The sequence below is a fragment of the Haemaphysalis longicornis genome, unplaced genomic scaffold (assembly GCF_048455015.1).
Source record: "Haemaphysalis longicornis isolate Haplotype H1 unplaced genomic scaffold, Haemaphysalis longicornis Haplotype H1 scaffold_9, whole genome shotgun sequence".
NCBI classification, from domain to species: Eukaryota; Metazoa; Arthropoda; class Arachnida; order Ixodida; family Ixodidae; genus Haemaphysalis; species Haemaphysalis longicornis.
In genome coordinates, this window is record NW_027526460.1 from 1 (window position 1) to 5,441 (window position 5,441).

The window sequence follows — 5,441 nt, forward strand, 5'->3', positions numbered from 1 at the left end:
AATATGTTGGTACACAAAGTTCACAAGGAAAGTTCATAGCTCAACAACCAAAACGAACCATCCATGTGCCGTCATGCCTGTACATGGAGTGCACAAGGAAAGTATACACAGCTCAACCACCAAAATGGACCATCCTTCTCCCAAAATGTCTGTACACAGAGTTCAAAAGGAAAGTATACACAGCTCAACCCCTAAAATGGACCATCTATCTGCCAACATGGCTGTACATAGGGTGCACAAGGAAAGTATACACAGCTCAACCACCAAAATAGACCATCCATCTGCCAATAAGTCCTTATGCGGAGTTTACAAGGAAAGTATACACAGCTCTACCACGAAAATGGACCATCCATCGGGTAATATGTCTTTACGCAGAGTGCACAAGGAAAGTATTCAAAGCTCAACAACCAAAATCGACCATCCATCTGCCGATATGTCTCTACACAGAGTGCAAAAGGAAAGTATGCACAGCTCAACCACAAAAATGACACACCCATCTGCAAATATGTCTGTACACGGAGTGAACAAGGAAAGTATAAACAGCTCAACCACCAAAAGAGATCATTCATCTTTACATATGTCTGTACATGAACTGCACAAGTAAGGTACACTCTAATCCTGGTAACCCATAATGTAACTTCTAAACGGAAATAACCTATAAAATAAAGGTTACAACGGATCCATTTTAATGTTTTCTTTATCCCAGTCCATTCTAAGGGTTACAAGCGTGAAGTTAAAAGTGGTTTATAGGTTACATTAATGATTTATAGGTTACATCAACAAAATCTGACATGTAACCTTTACGTTGTAACCTATAAACCGCCCTGTAACTTATAAGAGATGCTCGTCGCGCCTTCTCTCCAGACGGCCGTTGATTTCTCTGTTGCATGACAGGATATAGAGAAATGGTGGCGCCCGCAGGCCCGGTGGCCGCGTTTTCGCGCCACTCGAGCCTTTTTACCGGTGTGATACCCCTACAATGAAGCGAGGATTGCTGTTACGGGACTTATTTGTCGGCGTGAGTCGTGGAGGCTGCGGCGAGCCCATTTGTGACTGGCAGCGCTACACGGCCGGTTCTTCTACGACCAGTATCAAGTTCGCAATACAAGACTTATTTGCCGGCGTGAGTCGGGAGGCTGCGGCGAGCCCATTTGTGACTGGCAGCGCTACACGGCCCGTTCTTCTACGAACAGTATAAAGTTCGCAATGCCCCGGTGCCAGTGAAAGCGAACTCGGTGAGTATATTCCCGTAACGGTTTCCGTGTTTTCATTGGATGTATCTTTTCGCTGGGGGCTCTTCAATTTGAAATTGCAGCATTGGATAGGGATTTTCGTTACCTGACTGGTTGCTTCGCCGGACGTTCTCTGTTGTCCTCGACGGCAACTGAATGAAATCACGGGCTTGCGTTCGTTGCGTCAGACTAGAGCGGACGATCGGGAAAGCCCGTACATTATAACAGGTAACGGCGCTCGTTACCTGCTTTCTGCTCTGTTTGCGTGCCTTCGTCATGTGTTGAGCGTTTTATTTACGCTGTTGGCTGCATCGGGCGCACTTGACGAGTTATTGGCCCATGTAATTGTCAGGTAGCTCTGTTTGAATAATTGAATTTTTTCCCATTAAAGTCTTATATTATAGCGATATTCTCTAGGTATTACGATTTTGTTTCAGCCGTCGGGAAATGTTAATTTTTCTCGCTGCATATGTTCAGAATGGTGTCGAGTTTATTGGTCTTGTAGTAATATATCCGGATAAACACAAGGTGTGTGCTGCAGAAAAGTAGTCCACTAAATGCTGCCCGAAATTTCTAAACTCCCTTTTGTCCAGCACAAGCCTCTTTTTTTGTGAAAGTTTGTCCTACCGCACAATAAAAAGTTTTCATATGTACAACACTCTTCATTTTTGTAATTCTTTTCCTTGAGTGGGTAAATTTAGTGTTGGTCATTTTGAGACAGCGGGCCATTTTCACCATGTTAAGTGGGTTTATTATTCTCATTCGCACAAACCAGTCGTTTATTTATTCGCGTGGTATTGCAGGGCAAATGGTTGTTTCGCGTGATCCTAGGGTAGTGCAGTAAAGCGACTTTACAGAATGGTGGTATGTATGAGCCAGCATGCAGGCTGCTTGATTGTTGTTGTTTTTTTGATGATACAGAAATTGTGACGAATTACACAGAGACAGGTGCCGGTGTAAAAATGGGTGCTGCACCCTCATCGGTTCCTGGCTGTTCGAAACGTGTGGTTGCATATGGCTAACTATGCTATGACTTATCAACACTACTGTTTTTCTTGCAGGCAGTGTTCCTTGAGCTGACAACCAGGACTCCCCTGCGTATGAGACAAGTTGAAATGCAGTCTGATTTCAGTGGAAACAACGGTATGAAAATGCAATAACTAAAACACATTCATTCAAATATTCTTTATAAAGATGGCACCCAGGCCTGCACAGACAAAAGTATAATTCACTTGTAATAATTCGTGGCTTTTATTTAAGTGTTATGATGTTATATTTCGTACCTGATTTTGCCTCATGTTTAGTGACTCTTTCTAACAGTTCGTTACTACATGAACTTTATGAATTCACATAATGATTTCCTCCGCATCGAGTTTTGTAGTTTTTCAGCAACTCTAGCTATTCTATAAGATGCGTGGTTTTGCAGAGCCAACAGATGAACTCTTTTTCGAAAAAAGCTCTTTAAGTAAGCTCCAGTTGTTAGTGGGTGCTTGTACTGTGTTCTTTTCTTCGTCTGGTCAAATTTGAGGTGTTCTTTCATTATGAATGCATACCAACTGCCCAGCTGTAAAGCCTATTACATTTTAACTCAAATAACCCTTCGAGTCATTACAGGCACAAACCTCCTGGGAATGCCACTTGAAGATCGGTGCAAGTTCTAGATGTACCCTCTCCCACAACACATCTGGACGAAGAAAAAATGTAAGTTGGCGATTCCTTTTTACTGATAGCCGAGGAAGAAACCACCGATACGAACACTTTACTGAAATGAAAAACGTTTCGGCTTCCACGTGGGATCCTTGTTCAAAATGAAACTGCCAGTACAAGGGGGGGGAGGGGAATGGGAGGGGGAAAGGTAAGAGAGATGTATAAGTACAGCCAAAAATGTGAAGCAGACGGCGTCAGCATCGTGAAAGCACGTTTCATTTCATTTCAATTCATTTATTGTACCTTCAAGGCCCGAAGGCCTCAGTTTAGTGCGACGTTTAGTGCGTTTCCTGAGTTTAGTGCGACGTTCGCTCTGTTGCGTGTACTAGTGATTCCACATGAAGGCGCGGAAATGTTTTTGTTTTCTCTTTTGCAAATGTATGTGAGTTTATCTCGTAGCCCAAAGTTTCTGCCTGTTCTGGGTGGGCCTGCAGAAACATTTCGTGGGATAAACTGGAACACGGCAGGATTAAAATTCAGGAAGGTTGGCCTGGTATGACTATAGTGGCTCCGCGTTGTCCTGAACAATGCGGCCAAATTACTCTCTGTAACGATTACTGAAATGATGTGAAATTATTCGAACGGCCGTAAATCACTCCTTCTCTGGTGTGGCCTTTCATTTCAATATCAGGTCTCCGTCCAATATATTTTTCGTACTTCACATGCCTGTAGTTTGGTGTGAGGGGCTTATGGTTGCACTGGATTTTGTTCTTTTTCTGAAAGTTTCTGTAGATGGCTCTTCAAGGTGGGGAAATCCAAGTGACGGCCCCTCACATATATACCTCCATCTGCGGCAGCAGTGAACAAGTTATTCAGATGACTTCGGGAAATCTTCAGCGTGCCCTGATTTTGTACCTGCTTCTGTATACCAAGTAAATTGCGAAGCTTATCTCTGAATTTTTCCAAGCGCCTTTTTTCATACAGGATATTATAGATCACATTTAAAGTTTCTCCAAAAGACAGAATGCAATCGGCCTAGAAACTTGTTAGTGCTGCATAAAAAACGGTAACTTAGCGTGCGAATCACAACTCAGGTGGAACTGTAAAGAGGAACCCAAGAGGGAAGTGTAAAGATGGATTCGTAAAGACGAGTGAATTCCAAGTGTAATATTAGACTCTGAGTGGAATGGAGAATGTAGGGAACATAGCCATAAACACTGCTTTGTATGAAACAGTGAATTTGTAATAAATGTTGTTTCTACTTTCCGACATTCTGCGTTTTTTTCTGTGGGGAACCATGACAATAACGCTGTACTGGGAAAGTGCATCTCTGAGAACCAGCTTATAAATGTAGCTCAAACTCGAATTCGTCTGAAATTGTTCAATGGCAGTATCCAAACAATTCGTAATACTTTTGCATACATCCGTGCAATTATTGAGGTGAAGAATCTGTATATTTGGCCATGTTTGTGAAGCTGTTCACGCAACATTTATTAAATAGGTTGAATAAGGATATATGAATAAACCGAGTTTTACCTGGAAGTCTAAAGCATTATAGGAAACACCAATTCGCCCAGGAATCCGCACTCGTCTAATACTCATTAAGGAACGATAATAACATTGGGGTGATTCGCAGCTTCGCTTTTTTAATAAATAGCCCACAGGTGTTTCATAATATTAAATGTGAATGTTCAAAACTACTGATGCCAAACTTTTGGAAATGTGCTCCTGTTAAATGCGCGAACATGTGTGCATGTACTGCAATTCTCTTTTGATAATCATGGCCCAAGTTGTCAGACAAGAATTCTTGGCTTAAGGCTATGTTATCACAACTTTGGCGTCCTTTTGAAGTATGCTATCAAGTGCATGTTTCCACTAAAGCTTGCTTTCACTAAAACCTAATGTTGTTTAACTAAAGCTCAAATTCATACCCGCAATTTTCTAAAAGACCTATCATGCATGTTTGATACTGGTTTCTTAAACGGCACAAAGCTGATACAAATATCAAATTTAGTTAGGCCTGTTTGTAAGACTTAAGCGTTGCCAATGCTCAGTAAGATTTCTGGGTGACAACCTGGGTAACGAATATCGAACAGGTAATGCAATGCATATATATTAAGAGAACATTTTCAAGCTTTCTGGCGCCGCAATTTTAGGAGTTATAAAAGTATAAAAGTTTATTCAAGGAACGAACAAAAGACACCCGACGCAAAAGTTTAGACGGCGCAGTGGACAGCATGGTCGCACATATCATCTTCCACTAACGCGATGTTTGTTTACCACGCGGGAAAGGCGCCTTTGCGGTGCCGCCACAGCGGCGCCGGCGAAAGCGCGCTGGGCGCGCAACATGGCAGCTTCCAGGTGTGTGGCCTTGGACGGCGGTACATGTAACTTATATAAAGGTATACATGCTGAAAGCTGCAAAGTAACCCATAACTGAGTAACCCTTATGTGTATACGTATATAAAGGTTACGAAGATATAGGTTACATTTGAACCTTATAAATTATAGGTTACAAAAATTCGAAAATGTATACCTCTATTAAGGGTTACCCAGCTTAGA

The 5,441-nt window shown here is 42.1% G+C and overlaps 1 long non-coding RNA gene across 1 annotated transcript; it reads left to right on the forward strand.

Annotated features, from left to right (window-relative positions):
- Window positions 1-1,218: 1,218 nt before the first annotated feature.
- On the forward strand, window positions 1,219-4,049 carry LOC144152759 (uncharacterized). The gene is made up of 3 exons (XR_013319220.1): window positions 1,219-2,375; window positions 2,847-2,933; window positions 3,672-4,049. It is a non-coding gene; the product is annotated as an uncharacterized LOC144152759 (long non-coding RNA).
- The last annotated feature ends 1,392 nt before the right edge of the window (window positions 4,050-5,441 follow it).